Source organism: Triturus cristatus, chromosome 2_1 (assembly GCF_964204655.1).
Source record: "Triturus cristatus chromosome 2_1, aTriCri1.1, whole genome shotgun sequence".
Lineage (NCBI taxonomy): Eukaryota > Metazoa > Chordata > Amphibia > Caudata > Salamandridae > Triturus > Triturus cristatus.
The window spans coordinates 652,040,824-652,057,583 of NC_140581.1; positions in this window are offsets into that span (position 1 = coordinate 652,040,824).

Consider the following 16,760-nt stretch of genomic DNA (forward strand, 5'->3'; position numbering starts at 1 on the left):
GGGTGAATGTTTGCATTGTCCAGCATTCCGTCCATCAATTGTTTCTTTTGCATATGTTGCCCTAAGTGGGAAGGGTATGCCCAGACGTGGGTCCCGTGCTCAATACACCACTGGATTCAGGCTAGCCTGGCTGATGAAGGGTGATGCCCTGAAACCGGTCCCAGGATGCTTGTTTTCGGTCCACGGAGGACCTGGTTGGCGATTTGGGCCGGACTGTTCCCACAAGGAACAGGGTCAAGACTGATTTGAATATAGCTGGGTCCAAACTGGGGTGGTGTGGTGAGCAAAAGAATGATGGATTTAACCCAGATCCTTATGACTGGGGATGAATATTTGCATTGTCTATCATTCCGTCCATCAATTGTTTCTTTTGCACATGTCGCCCTAAGTGGGAAGGGTATGCCCAGACGTGGGTCCCGTGTTCACTACACCACTAGATTCAAGCTACCCCGGCTGATGAAGGTTGATGCCCTGAAACCGGTCCCAGGATGCTTGTTTCCGGTCCAGGTAGTACCTGGCTCGTCAGTTCGGGCTGGACTGTTCCCACAATGAAAAGGGTCAAGACTGATTTGCATATAGCTGGGTCCAAACTGGGGTGGTGAGTGAGAAAAAGAATGATGGATTTAACCCAGATCTCTGTGACTGGGGGTGAATGTTTGCATTGTCCAGCATTCCGTCCATCAATTGTTTCTTTTACAAATGTCGCCCTAAGTGGAAAGGGTATGCCCAGACATGGGTCCCGTGCTCGCTACACCACTGGATTAAAGCGAGCCTGGCTGATGAAGCGTGATGCCCTGAAACCATTCCCAGGATGCTTGTTTCCGGTCCAGGGAGGACCTGGCTTGGCAATTCAGGCTGGACTGTTCTCACAAGGAACATGGTCAAGACTGGTTTGAATATAGCTGAGTCCAAACTGGGGTGGTGTGGTGAACAAAAGAATGATGGATTTAACCCAGATACCTGTGACTGGGGGTGAATGTTTGCATTGTCCAGCATTATGTCCATCAATTGTTTCTTTTGCATATGTTGCCCTAAGTGGGAAGGGTTTGCCCAGACGTGGGTCCCGTGCTCAATACACCACTTGATTCAAGCTAGCCTGGCAGATGAAGGGTGATGGCCTGAAACCGGTCCTAGGATGCTTGTTTCCGGTCCAGGGAGAACTTGGCTTGGCAATTTGGGCTTTGCTGTTCCCACAAGGAACATGGTCAAGACTGATTTGAATATAGCTCGGTCCAAACTGGGGTGGTGTGATGAGCAAAAGAATGATGGATTTATCTAAGAGCGCTGTGACTGGGGGTGAATATTTGCATTGTCCAGCATTCCGTCCATCAACTGTTTCTTTTGCATATGTCGCCCTAAGTGGGAAGGGTTTGCCCAGACGTGGGTCCAGTGCTCACTACACCACTGGATTCAAGCTAGCCTGGCTGATGAAGGGTGATGCACTGAAACCATTCCCAGGATGCTTGTTTCAGGTCCAGGGGGGACTTGGCTTGGCAATTTGGGCTGGACTGTTCCCACAAGGAACACGTCAAGACTGATTTAAATATAGCTGAGTCCAAAGTGGGGTGGTGTGGTGAACAAAAGAATGATGGATTGAACCCAGATCCCTGTGACTGGGGGTGAATATTTGCATTGTCCAGCATTCCGTCTATCAATTGTTTATCTTGCATATGTCACCCTAAGTGGGAAGGGTAGGCCCAGGCGTGGGTCCCGTGTTCACTACATCACTGGATTCAAGCTAGACTGGCTGATGAAGGGTGATGCCCTGCAACCGGTCCTAGGATGGTTGTTTCCAGTCCAGGGAGGACCTGGCTTGGCAGTTCGCGCAGGACTGTTCCCACAAGGAACAGGGTCAAAACTGATTTGAATATAGCTGGGTCCAAACTGGGGTGGTGTTGTGAGCAAAAGAATGATGGATTTAACCCAGATCCCTGTGACTAGGGGTGAATGTTTGCATTGTCCAGCATTCTGTCCATCAATTATTTCTTTTGCATATATCGCCCTAAGTGGGAAAGGTTTGCCCAGACATGGGTCCAGTGCTCACTACACCACTGGATTCAAGCTAGCCTCTCTGATGAACGGTGATGCCCTGAAACCATTCCCAGGATGCTTGTTTCAGGTCCAGGGAGGACTTGGCTTGGCAATTTGGGCTGGACTGTTCCCACAAGGAACACGGTCAAGACTGATTTGAATATAGCTGAGTCCAAAGTGGGGTGGTGTGGTGAGCAAAAGAATGATGGATTTAACCCAGATCCCAGTGACTGGGGGTGAATATTTGCATTGTCCAGCATTCCGTCCATCAATTGTTTATTTTGCATATGTCACCCTAAGTGGGAAGGGTAGGCCCAGACGTGGGTCCCGTGTTCACTACACCACTGGATTCAAGCTAGACTGGCTGATGAAGGGTGATGCCCTGAAACCGGTCTTAGGATGCTTGTTTCCAGTCCAGGGAGGACCTGGCTTGGCAGTTCGCGCAGGACTGTTCCCACAACGAACAGGGTCAAGACTGATTTGCATATAGCTGGGTCCAAACTGGGGTGGTGTGGTGAGCAAAAGAATGATGGATTTAACCCAGATCCCTTTGACTGGGGGTGAATGTTTGCATTGTCCAGCATTCCGTCCATCAATTGTTTCTTTTGCATATGTTGCCCTAAGTGGGAAGGGTATGCCCAGACGTGGGTCCCGTGCTCAATACACCACTGGATTCAGGCTAGCCTGGCTGATGAAGGGTGATGCCCTGAAACCGGTCCCAGGATGCTTGTTTTCGGTCCACGGAGGACCTGGTTGGCGATTTGGGCCGGACTGTTCCCACAAGGAACAGGGTCAAGACTGATTTGAATATAGCTGGGTCCAAACTGGGGTGGTGTGGTGAGCAAAAGAATGATGGATTTAACCCAGATCCTTATGACTGGGGATGAATATTTGCATTGTCTATCATTCCGTCCATCAATTGTTTCTTTTGCACATGTCGCCCTAAGTGGGAAGGGTATGCCCAGACGTGGGTCCCGTGTTCACTACACCACTAGATTCAAGCTACCCCGGCTGATGAAGGTTGATGCCCTGAAACCGGTCCCAGGATGCTTGTTTCCGGTCCAGGTAGTACCTGGCTCGTCAGTTCGGGCTGGACTGTTCCCACAATGAAAAGGGTCAAGACTGATTTGCATATAGCTGGGTCCAAACTGGGGTGGTGAGTGAGAAAAAGAATGATGGATTTAACCCAGATCTCTGTGACTGGGGGTGAATGTTTGCATTGTCCAGCATTCCGTCCATCAATTGTTTCTTTTACAAATGTCGCCCTAAGTGGAAAGGGTATGCCCAGACATGGGTCCCGTGCTCGCTACACCACTGGATTAAAGCGAGCCTGGCTGATGAAGCGTGATGCCCTGAAACCATTCCCAGGATGCTTGTTTCCGGTCCAGGGAGGACCTGGCTTGGCAATTCAGGCTGGACTGTTCTCACAAGGAACATGGTCAAGACTGGTTTGAATATAGCTGAGTCCAAACTGGGGTGGTGTGGTGAACAAAAGAATGATGGATTTAACCCAGATACCTGTGACTGGGGGTGAATGTTTGCATTGTCCAGCATTCTGTCCATCAATTGTTTCTTTTGCATATGTTGCCCTAAGTGGGAAGGGTTTGCCCAGACGTGGGTCCCGTGCTCAATACACCACTTGATTCAAGCTAGCCTGGCAGATGAAGGGTGATGGCCTGAAACCGGTCCTAGGATGCTTGTTTCCGGTCCAGGGAGAACTTGGCTTGGCAATTTGGGCTTTGCTGTTCCCACAAGGAACATGGTCAAGACTGATTTGAATATAGCTCGGTCCAAACTGGGGTGGTGTGATGAGCAAAAGAATGATGGATTTATCTAAGAGCGCTGTGACTGGGGGTGAATATTTGCATTGTCCAGCATTCCGTCCATCAACTGTTTCTTTTGCATATGTCGCCCTAAGTGGGAAGGGTTTGCCCAGACGTGGGTCCAGTGCTCACTACACCACTGGATTCAAGCTAGCCTGGCTGATGAAGGGTGATGCACTGAAACCATTCCCAGGATGCTTGTTTCAGGTCCAGGGGGGACTTGGCTTGGCAATTTGGGCTGGACTGTTCCCACAAGGAACACGTCAAGACTGATTTAAATATAGCTGAGTCCAAAGTGGGGTGGTGTGGTGAACAAAAGAATGATGGATTGAACCCAGATCCCTGTGACTGGGGGTGAATATTTGCATTGTCCAGCATTCCGTCTATCAATTGTTTATCTTGCATATGTCACCCTAAGTGGGAAGGGTAGGCCCAGACGTGGGTCCCCTGTTCACTACATCACTGGATTCAAGCTAGCATGGCTGATGAAAGGTGATGCCCTGAAACTGGTCCCAGGATGCTTGTTTCCGGTCAAGGGAGGACCTGGCTTGTCAGATCGGGCTGGACTGTTGCCACAAGGAACAGGGTCAAGACTGATTTTCATATAGCTGAGTCGAAACTGGGGTGGTGTGGTGAGCAAAAGAATGTCAGATTTGACCCAGATCCCTGTGACTGGGGTGAATCTTTGCATTATCCAGCATTCTGTCCATCATTTGTTTCTTTTACAAATGTCGCCCTAAGTGAAAAGGGTATGCCCAGACATGGGTCCCGTGCTCACTACACCACTGGATTCAAGCGAGCCTGGCTGATGAAGCATGATGCCCTGAAACCGGTCCCAGGATGCTTGTTTCCGGTCCAGGGAGGACCTGGCTTGGCAATTCGGGCAGGACTGTTCTCACAAGGAACACTGTCAAAACTTATTTGAATATAGCTGTGTCCAAATTGGGGTGGTGTGGTGAGCAAAAGAATGATGGATTTAACCCAGATTCTTGTGACTGGGGGTGAATATTTACAATGTCCAGCATTCAGTCCATCAATTGTTTCTTTTGCATATGTCGCCCTAAGTGGGAAGGGTATGCCCAAACATGGGTACTGTGTTTACTGCACCACTGGATTCAAGCTAGCCTGGCTGATGAAGGGTGTTGCCCTGAAACCGGTCCCAGGATGCTTGTTTCCGGTCCAGGGAGGACCTGGCTTGGCAGTTGGGGCTGGACTGATCCCTCAAGGAACAGGGTCAAGACTGATTTGCATATAGCTGAGTCGAAACTGGGGTGTTTTGGTCAGCAAAAGAATGATGGATTTAACACAGATCACTGTGACTGGGGGTGAATAGTTGCATTGTCCAGCATTCCGTCCATCAATTGTTTCTTTTGCATATGTTGCCCTAAGTGAGAAGGGAATGCCCAGACCTGGGTCCAGTGCTCACTAAACCACTGGATTCAAGCTAGCCTGGCTGATGAAGGGTAATGCCATGAAACGGGTCAGAGGATGCTTGTTTCCGGTCCAGGGAGGACCTGGCTTGGCAATTATTGCTGGACTGTTCTCACAAGGAACAGGGTCAAAACTGATTTGCATATAGCTGGGTCCAAACTGGGGTGGTGTTGTGAGCAAAAGAATGATGGATTTAACCCAGATCCCTGTGACTAGGGGGGAATGTTTGCATTGTCCAGCATTCTGTCCATCAATTGTTTCTTTTGCATATGTCGCCCTAAGTGGGAAGGGTTTGCCCAGACGTGGGTCCAGTGCTCACTACACCACTGGATTCAAGCTAGCCTGGCTGTCCAGGGAGGACTTGGCTTGGCAATTTGGGCTGGACTGTTCCCACAAGGAACACGGTCAAGACTGATTTGAATATAGCTGAGTCCAAAGTGGGGTGGTGTGGTGAGCAAAAGAATGATGGATTTAACCCAGATCCCTGTGACTGGGGCTGAATATTTGCATTGTCCAGCATTCCGTCCATCAATTGTTTATTTTGCATATGTCACCCTAAGTGGGAAGGGTAGGCCCAGACGTGGGTCCCATGTTCACTACACCACTGGATTCAAGCTAGACTGGCTGATGAAGGGTGATGCCCTGCAACCGGTCCTAGGATGCTTGTTTCCAGTCCAGGGAGGACCTGGCTTGGCAGTTCGCGCAGGACTGTTCCCACAAGGAACAGGGTCAAGACTGATTTGCATATAGCTGGGTCCAAACTTGGGTGGTGTGGTGAGCAAAAGAATGATGGATTTAACCCAGATCCCTTTGACTGGGGGTGAATGTTTGCATTGTCCAGCATTCCGTCCATCAATTGTTTCTTTTGCATATGTTGCCCTAAGTGGGAAGGGTATGCCCAGACGTGGGTCCCGTGCTCAATACACCACTGGATTCAGGCTAGCCTGGCTGATGAAGGGTGATGCCCTGAAACCGGTCCCAGGATGCTTGTTTTCGGTCCACGGAGGACCTGGCTTGACGATTTGGGCTGGACTGTTCCCACAAGGAACAGGGTCAAGACTGATTTGAATATAGCTGGGTCCAAACTGGGGTGGTGTGGTGAGCAAAAGAATGATGGATTTAACTCAGATCCTTGTGACTGGGGATGAATATTTGCATTGTTTATCATTCCGTCCATCAATTGTTTCTTTTGCACATGTCGCCCTAATGGGAAGGGTATGCCCAGACGTGGGTCCCGTGTTCACTACACCACTGGATTCAAGCTAGCCTGGCTGATGAAGGTTGATGCCCTGAAACCGGTCCCAGGATGCTTGTTTCAGGTCCAGGGAGGACTTGGCTTGACAATTTGGGCTGGAATGTTCCCACAAGGAACATGGTCAAGACTGATTTGAATATAGCTGAGTCCAAAGTGGGGTGGTGTTGTGAGCAAAAGAATGATGGATTTAACCCAGATCCCTGTGACTGGGGGTGAATATTTGCACTGTCCAACATTCCCTCTATCAATTGTTTATTTTGCATATGTCACCCTAAGTGGGAAGGGTAGGCCCAGACGTGGGTCCCGTGCTCAATACACCACTGGATTCAGGCTAGCCTGGCTGATGAAGGGTGATGCCCTGAAACCGGTCCCAGGATGCTTGTTTCCGGTCTAGGTAGTACCTGGCTCGTCAGTTCGGGCTGGACTGTTCCCACAATGAAAAGGGTCAAGACTGATTTGCATATAGCTGGGTCCAAACTGGGGTGGTGAGTGAGAAAAAGAATGATGGATTTAACCCAGATCTCTGTGACTGGGGGTGAATGTTTGCATTGTCCAGCATTCCGTCCATCAATGAGTTCTTTTGCACATGTCGCCCTAAGTGGGAAGGGAATGCCCAGACGTGGGTCCAGTGCTCACTAAACCACTGGATTCAAGCTAGCCTGGCTGATGAAGGGTGATGCCCTGAAACCGGTCCCAGGATGCTTGTTTCAGGTCCAGGGAGGACTTGGCTTGACAATTTGGGCTGGAATGTTCCCACAAGGAACATGGTCAAGACTGATTTGAATATAGCTGAGTCCAAAGTGGGGTGGTGTTGTGAGCAAAAGAATGATGGATTTAACCCAGATCCCTGTGACTGGGGGTGAATATTTGCACTGTCCAACATTCCCTCTATCAATTGTTTATTTTGCATATGTCACCCTAAGTGGGAAGGGTAGGCCCAGACGTGGGTCCCGTGCTCAATACACCACTGGATTCAGGCTAGCCTGGCTGATGAAGGGTGATGCCCTGAAACCGGTCCCAGGATGCTTGTTTTCGGTCCAGGTAGTATCTGGCTTGTCAGTTCGGGCTGGACTGTTCCCACAATGAACAGGGTCAAGACTGATTTGAATATAGCTGGGTCCAAACTGGGGTGGTGTGGTGAGCAAAAGAATGATGGATTTAACCTAGATCCTTGTGACTGGGGATGAATATATGCATTGTCTATCCTTCCGTCCATCAATTGTTTCTTTTGCACATGTCGCCCTAAGTGGGAAAAGTATGCCCAGGCGTGAGTCCCGTGTTCACTACACCACTGGATTCAAGCTAGGCTGGCTGATGAAGGTTGATGCCCTGAAACTGGTCCCAGGATGCTTGTTTCCGGTCCAGGGAGGACCTGGCTTGGCAATTATTGCTGGACTGTTCTCACAAGGAACAGGGTCAAAACTGATTTGAATATAGGTGGGTCCAAACTGGGGTGGTAATTGAGCAAAAGAATGATGGATTTAACCCAGATCCCTCTGACTGGGGGTGAATGTTTGCATTGTCCAGCATTCCATCCATCAATTGTTTCTCTTATATATGTCGCCCTAAGTGGGAAGGGTATACCCAGACATGGGTCCCGTGCTCCCTTCACCACTGGATTCAAGCTAGCCTGGCTGTTGAAGGGTGGTGCCCAGAAACTGGTCCCAGGATGCTTGTTTCTGGTCCAGGGAGGACCTGGCTTCGCAGTTCGGGCTGGACTGTTCCCACAAGGAACAGGGTCAAGACTGATTTGCATATACCTGGGTCCAAACTGGGGTTGTGTGCTGAGCAAAAGAATGATGGATTTAACCCTGATCTCTGTGACTGGGGGTGAATGTTTGCATTGTCCAGCATTCCGTCCATCAATTGTTTCTTTTGCAAAAGTCACCCTAAGTGTTAAGGGTATGCCCAGACATGGGTCCGTGCTCACTACACCACTGGATTCAAGCAAGCCTGGCTGATGAAGGGGGATGCCCTGAAACTGGTCCCAGGATGCTTGTTTCCGGTCAAGGGAGGACCTGGCTTGTCAGATCGGGCTGGACTGTTCCCACAAGGAACAGGGTCAAGACTGATTTTCATATAGCTGAGTCCAAACTGGGGTGGTGTGGTCAGCAAAAGAATGTCAGATTTGACCCAGATCCCTGTGACTGGGGGTGAATCATTGCATTGTCGAGCATTCTGTCCATCATTTGTTTCTTTTACAAATGTTGCCCTAAGTGGAAAGGGTATGCCCAGACATGGGTCCCGTGCTCACTACACCACTGGATTCAAGCGAGCCTGGCTGATGAAGCATGATGCCCTGAAACCGGTCCCAGGATGCTTGTTTCCGGTCCAGGGAGGACCTGGCTTCGCAGTTGGGGCTGGACTGTTCCCACAAGGAACAGGGTCAAGACTGATTTGCATATAGCTGAGTCCAAACTGGGGTGGTGTGGTCAACAAAAGAATGATGGATTTAACCCAGATCCCTGTGACTGGGGGTGAATAGTTGCATTGTCCAGCATTCCGTCCATCAATTGTTTATATTGCATATGTCGCCCTAAGTGGGAAGGGAATGCCCAGACCTGGGTCCAGTGCTCACTAAACCACTGGATTCAAGCTAGCCTGGCTGATGAAGAGTAATGCCCTGAAACTGGTCAGAGGATGCTTGTTTCCGGTCCAGGGAGGACCTGGCTTGGCAATTATTGCTGGACTGTTCTCACAGGGAACAGGGTCAAAACTGATTTGAATATAGCTGGGTCCAAACTGGGGTGGTGTTGTGAGCAAACGAATGATGGATTTAACCCAGATCCCTGTGACTAGGGGTGAATGTTTGCATTGTCCAGCATTCTGTCCATCAATTGTTTATTTGCATATGTCGCCCTAAGTGGGAAGGGTTTGCCCAGATGTGGGTCCAGTGCTCACTACACCACTGGATTCAAGCTAGCCTGTCTGATGAAGGGTGATGCCCTGAGACCGTTCCCAGATGCTTGTTTCAGGTCCAGGGAGGACTTGGCTTGGCAATTTGGGCTGGACTGTTCCCACAAGGAACACGGTCAAGACTGATTTGAATATAGCTGAGTCCAAAGTGGGGTGGTGTGGTGAGCAAAAGAATTATGGATTTAACCCAGATCCCTGTGACTGGGGGTGAATATTTGCATTGTCCAGCATTCCGTCTATCAATTGTTTATTTTGCATATGTCACCCTAAGTGGGAAGGGTAGGCCCAGACGTGGGTCCTGTGTTCACTACACCACTGGATTCAAGCTAGCATGGCTGATGAAGGGTGATGCCCTGAAACTGGTCCCAGGATGCTTGTTTCCGGTCCAGGGAGGACCTGGCTTGGCAATTCGGGCTGGACTGTTCTCTCAAGGAACACTGTCAAAACTTATTTGAATATAGCTGTGTCCAAATTTGGGTGGTGTGGTGAGCAAAAGAATGATGGATTTAACCCATATCCTTGTGACTGGGGGTGAATATTTACAATGTCCATCAATTGTTTCTTTTGCATATGTCGCCCTAAGTGGGAAGGGTATGCCCAAACGTGGGTACCGTGTTTACTACACCACTGGATTCAAGCTAGCCTGGCTGATGAAGGGTGTTGCCCTGAAACCGGTACGAGGATGCTTGTTTCCGGTCCAGGGAGGACCTGGCTTGGCAGTTGGGGCTGGACTGATCCCACAAGGAACAGGGTCAAGACTGATTTGCATATAGCTGAGTCCAAACTGGGGTGGTGTGGTCAGCAAAAGAATGATGGATTTAACCCAGATCCCTGTGACTGGGGGTGAATAGTTGCATTGTCCAGCATTCCGTCCATCATTTGTTTCTTTTGCATATGTCGCCCTAAGTGGGAAGGGAATGCCCAGACGTGGGTCCCGTGCTCAATACACCACTGGATTCAGGCTAGCCTGGCTGATGAAGGGTGATGCCCTGAAACCGGTCCCAGGATGCTTGTTTTCGGTCCACGGAGGACCTGGTTGGCGATTTGAGCCAGACTGTTCCCACAAGGAACAGGGTCAAGACTGATTTGAATATAGCTGGGTCCAAACTGGGGTGGTGTGGTGAGCAAAAGAATGATGGATTTAACCCAGATCCTTATGACTGGGGATGAATATTTGCATTGTCTATCATTCCGTCCATCAATTGTTTCTTTTGCACATATCGCCCTAAGTGGGAAGGGTATGCCCAGACGTGGGTCCCGTGTTCACTACACCACTAGATTCAAGCTAGCCTGGCTGATGAAGGTTGATGCCCTGAAACCGGTCCCAGGATGCTTGTTTCCGGTCCAGGTAGTACCTGGCTCGTCAGTTCGGGCTGGACTGTTCCCACAATGAAAAGGGTCAAGACTGATTTGCATATAGCTGGGTCCAAACTGAGGTGGTGAGTGAGAAAAAGAATGATGGATTTAACCCAGATCTCTGTGACTGGGGGTGAATGTTTGCATTGTCCAGCATTCCGTCCATCAATTGTTTCTTTTACAAATGTCGCCCTAAGTGGAAAGGGTATGCCCAGACATGGGTCCCGTGCTCGCTACACCACTGGATTCAAGCGAGCCTGGCTGATGAAGCGTGATGCCCTGAAACCATTCCCAGGATGCTTGTTTCCGGTCCAGGGAGGACCTGGCTTGGCAATTCAGGCTGGACTGTTCTCACAAGGAACATGGTCAAGACTGGTTTGAATATAGCTGAGTCCAAACTGGGGTGGTGTGGTGAACAAAAGAATGATGGATTTAACCCAGATACCTGTGACTGGGGGTGAATGTGTGCATTGTCCAGCATTCTGTCCATCAATTGTTTCTTTTGCATATGTTGCTCTAAGTGGGAAGGGTTTGCCCAGACGTGGGTCCCGTGCTCAATACACCACTTGATTCAAGCTAGCCTGGCTGATGAAGGGTGATGGCCTGAAACCGGTCCTAGGATGCTTGTTTCCGGTCCAGGGAGAACTTGGCTTGGCAATTTGGGCTTTGCTGTTCCCACAAGGAACATGGTCAAGACTGATTTGAATATAGCTCGGTCCAAACTGGGGTGGTGTGATGAGCAAAAGAATGATGGATTTATCTAAGAGCTCTGTGACTGGGGGTGAATATTTGCATTGTCCAGCATTCCGTCCATCAACTGTTTCTTTTGCATATGTCGCCCTAAGTGGGAAGGGTTTGCCCAGACGTGGGTCCAGTGCTCACTACACCACTGGATTCAAGCTAGCCTGGCTGATGAAGGGTGATGCACTGAAACCATTCCCAGGATGCTTGTTTCAGGTCCAGGGGGGACTTGGCTTGGCAATTTGGGCTGGACTGTTCCCACAAGGAACACGTCAAGACTGATTTAAATATAGCTGAGTCCAAAGTGGGGTGGTGTGGTGAACAAAAGAATGATGGATTGAACCCAGATCCCTGTGACTGGGGGTGAATATTTGCATTGTCCAGCATTCCGTCTATCAATTGTTTATTTTGCATATGTCACCCTAAGTGGGAAGGGTAGGCCCAGACGTGGGTCCCGTGTTCACTACATCACTGGATTCAAGCTAGCATGGCTGATGAAAGGTGATGCCCTGAAACTGGTCCCAGGATGCTTGTTTCCGGTCAAGGGAGGACCTGGCTTGTCAGATCGGGCTGGACTGTTGCCACAAGGAACAGGGTCAAGACTGATTTTCATATAGCTGAGTCGAAACTGGGGTGGTGTGGTGAGCAAAAGAATGTCAGATTTGACCCAGATCCATGTGACTGGGGTGAATCTTTGCATTGTCCAGCATTCTGTCCATCATTTGTTTCTTTTACAAATGTCGCCCTAAGTGAAAAGGGTATGCCCAGACATGGGTCCCGTGCTCACTACACCACTGGATTCAAGCGAGCCTGGCTGATGAAGCATGATGCCCTGAAACCGGTCCCAGGATGCTTGTTTCCGGTCCAGGGAGGACCTGGCTTGGCAATTCGGGCAGGACTGTTCTCACAAGGAACACTGTCAAAACTTATTTGAATATAGCTGTGTCCAAATTGGGGTGGTGTGGTGAGCAAAAGAATGATGGATTTAACCCAGATTCTTGTGACTGGGGGTGAATATTTACAATGTCCAGCATTCAGTCCATCAATTGTTTCTTTTGCATATGTCGCCCTAAGTGGGAAGGGTATGCCCAAACGTGGGTACTGTGTTTACTACACCACTGGATTCAAGCTAGCCTGGCTGATGAAGGGTGTTGCCCTGAAACCGGTCCCAGGATGCTTGTTTCCGGTCCAGGGAGGACCTGGCTTGGCAGTTGGGGCTGGACTGATCCCACAAGGAACAGGGTCAAGACTGATTTGCATATAGCTGAGTCGAAACTGGGGTGGTTTGGTCAGCAAAAGAATGATGGATTTAACACAGATCACTGTGACTGGGGGTGAATAATTGCATTGTCCAGCATTCCGTCCATCAATTGTTTCTTTTGCATATGTTGCCCTAAGTGAGAAGGGAATGCCCAGACCTGGGTCCAGTGCTCACTAAACCACTGGATTCAAGCTAGCCTGGCTGATGAAGGGTAATGCCATGAAACGGGTCAGAGGATGCTTGTTTCCGGTCCAGGGAGGACCTGGCTTGGCAATTATTGCTGGACTGTTCTCACAAGGAACAGGGTCAAAACTGATTTGAATATAGCTGGGTCCAAACTGGGGTGGTGTTGTGAGCAAAAGAATGATGGATTTAACCCAGATCCCTGTGACTAGGGGTGAATGTTTGCATTGTCCAGCATTCTGTCCATCAATTGTTTCTTTTGCATATGTCGCCCTAAGTGGGAAGGGTTTGCCCAGACGTGGGTCCAGTGCTCACTACACCACTGGATTCAAGCTAGCCTGGCTGTCCAGGGAGGACTTGGCTTGGCAATTTGGTCTGGACTGTTCCCACAAGGAACACGGTCAAGACTGATTTGAATATAGCTGAGTCCAAACTGGGGTGGTGTGGTGAGCAAAAGAATGATGGATTTAATCCAGATCCCTGTGACTGGGGCTGAATATTTGCATTGTCCAGCATTCCGTCCATCAATTGTTTATTTTGCATATGTCACCCTAAGTGGGAAGGGTAGGCCCAGACGTGGGTCCCATGTTCACTACACCACTGGATTCAAGCTAGACTGGCTGATGAAGGGTGATGCCCTGCAACCGGTCCTAGGATGCTTGTTTCCAGTCCAGGGAGGACCTGGCTTGGCAGTTCGCGCAGGACTGTTCCCACAAGGAACAGGGTCAAAACTGATTTGAATATAGCTGGGTCCAAACTGGGGTGGTGTTGTGAGCAAAAGAATGATGGATTTAACCCAGATCCCTGTGACTAGGGGTGAATGTTTGCATTGTCCAGCATTCTGTCCATCAATTATTTCTTTTGCATATATCGCCCTAAGTGGGAAGGGTTTGCCCAGACATGGGTCCAGTGCTCACTACACCACTGGATTCAAGCTAGCCTCTCTGATGAAGGGTGATGCCCTGAAACCATTCCCAGGATGCTTGTTTCAGGTCCAGGGAGGACTTGGCTTGGCAATTTGGGCTGGACTGTTCCCACAAGGAACACGGTCAAGACTGATTTGAATATAGCTGAGTCCAAAGTGGGGTGGTATGGTGAGCAAAAGAATGATGGATTTAACCCAGATCCCAGTGACTGGGGGTGAATATTTGCATTGTCCAGCATTCCGTCCATCAATTGTTTATTTTGCATATGTCACCCTAAGTGGGAAGGGTAGGCCCAGACGTGGGTCCCGTGTTCACTACACCACTGGATTCAAGCTAGACTGGCTGATGAAGGGTGATGCCCTGAAACCGGTCTTAGGATGCTTGTTTCCAGTCCAGGGAGGACCTGGCTTGGCAGTTCGCGCAGGACTGTTCCCACAACGAACAGGGTCAAGACTGATTTGCATATAGCTGGGTCCAAACTGGGGTGGTGTGGTGAGCAAAAGAATGATGGATTTAACCCAGATCCCTTTGACTGGGGGTGAATGTTTGCATTGTCCAGCATTCCGTCCATCAATTGTTTCTTTTGCATATGTTGCCCTAAGTGGGAAGGGTATGCCCAGACGTGGGTCCCGTGCTCAATACACCACTGGATTCAGGCTAGCCTGGCTGATGAAGGGTGATGCCCTGAAACCGGTCCCAGGATGCTTGTTTTCGGTCCACGGAGGACCTGGTTGGCGATTTGGGCCGGACTGTTCCCACAAGGAACAGGGTCAAGACTGATTTGAATATAGCTAGGTCCAAACTGGGGTGGTGTGGTGAGCAAAAGAATGATGGATTTAACCCAGATCCTTATGACTGGGGATGAATATTTGCATTGTCTATCATTCCGTCCATCAATTGTTTCTTTTGCACATGTCGCCCTAAGTGGGAAGGGTATGCCCAGACGTGGGTCCCGTGTTCACTACACCACTAGATTCAAGCTACCCCGGCTGATGAAGGTTGATGCCCTGAAACCGGTCCCAGGATGCTTGTTTCCGGTCCAGGTAGTACCTGGCTCGTCAGTTCGGGCTGGACTGTTCCCACAATGAAAAGGGTCAAGACTGATTTGCATATAGCTGGGTCCAAACTGGGGTGGTGAGTGAGAAAAAGAATGATGGATTTAACCCAGATCTCTGTGACTGGGGGTGAATGTTTGCATTGTCCAGCATTCCGTCCATCAATTGTTTATTTTACAAATGTCGCCCTAAGTGGAAAGGGTATGCCCAGACATGGGTCCCGTGCTCGCTACACCACTGGATTAAAGCGAGCCTGGCTGATGAAGCGTGATGCCCTGAAACCATTCCCAGGATGCTTGTTTCCGGTCCAGGGAGGACCTGGCTTGGCAATTCAGGCTGGACTGTTCTCACAAGGAACACGGTCAAGACTGGTTTGAATATAGCTGAGTCCAAACTGGGGTGGTGTGGTGAACAAAAGAATGATGGATTTAACCCAGATACCTGTGACTGGGGGTGAATGTTTGCATTGTCCAGCATTCTGTCCATCAATTGTTTCTTTTGCATATGTTGCCCTAAGTGGGAAGGGTTTGCCCAGACGTGGGTCCCGTGCTCAATACACCACTTGATTCAAGCTAGCCTGGCTGATGAAGGGTGATGGCCTGAAACCATTCCCAGGATGCTTGTTTCAGGTCCAGGGGGGACTTGGCTTGGCAATTTGGGCTGGACTGTTCCCACAAGGAACACGTCAAGACTGATTTAAATATAGCTGAGTCCAAAGTGGGGTGGTGTGGTGAACAAAAGAATGATGGATTGAACCCAGATCCCTGTGACTGGGGGTGAATATTTGCATTGTCCAGCATTCCGTCTATCAATTGTTTATTTTGCATATGTCACCCTAAGTGGGAAGGGTAGGCCCAGACGTGGGTCCCGTGTTCACTACATCACTGGATTCAAGCTAGCATGGCTGATGAAAGGTGATGCCCTGAAACTGGTCCCAGGATGCTTGTTTCCGGTCAAGGGAGGACCTGGCTTGTCAGATCGGGCTGGACTGTTGCCACAAGGAACAGGGTCAAGACTGATTTTCATATAGCTGAGTCGAAACTGGGGTGGTGTGGTGAGCAAAAGAATGTCAGATTTGACCCAGATCCATGTGACTGGGGTGAATCTTTGCATTGTCCAGCATTCTGTCCATCATTTGTTTCTTTTACAAATGTCGCCCTAAGTGAAAAGGGTATGCCCAGACATGGGTCCCGTGCTCACTACACCACTGGATTCAAGCGAGCCTGGCTGATGAAGCATGATGCCCTGAAACCGGTCCCAGGATGCTTGTTTCCGGTCCAGGGAGGACCTGGCTTGGCAATTCGGGCAGGACTGTTCTCACAAGGAACACTGTCAAAACTTATTTGAATATAGCTGTGTCCAAATTGGGGTGGTGTGGTGAGCAAAAGAATGATGGATTTAACCCAGATTCTTGTGACTGGGGGTGAATATTTACAATGTCCAGCATTCAGTCCATCAATTGTTTCTTTTGCATATGTCGCCCTAAGTGGGAAGGGTATGCCCAAACGTGGGTACTGTGTTTACTACACCACTGGATTCAAGCTAGCCTGGCTGATGAAGGGTGTTGCCCTGAAACCGGTCCCAGGATGCTTGTTTCCGGTCCAGGGAGGACCTGGCTTGGCAGTTGGGGCTGGACTGATCCCACAAGGAACAGGGTCAAGACTGATTTGCATATAGCTGAGTCGAAACTGGGGTGGTTTGGTCAGCAAAAGAATGATGGATTTAACACAGATCACTGTGACTGGGGGTGAATAATTGCATTGTCCAGCATTCCGTCCATCA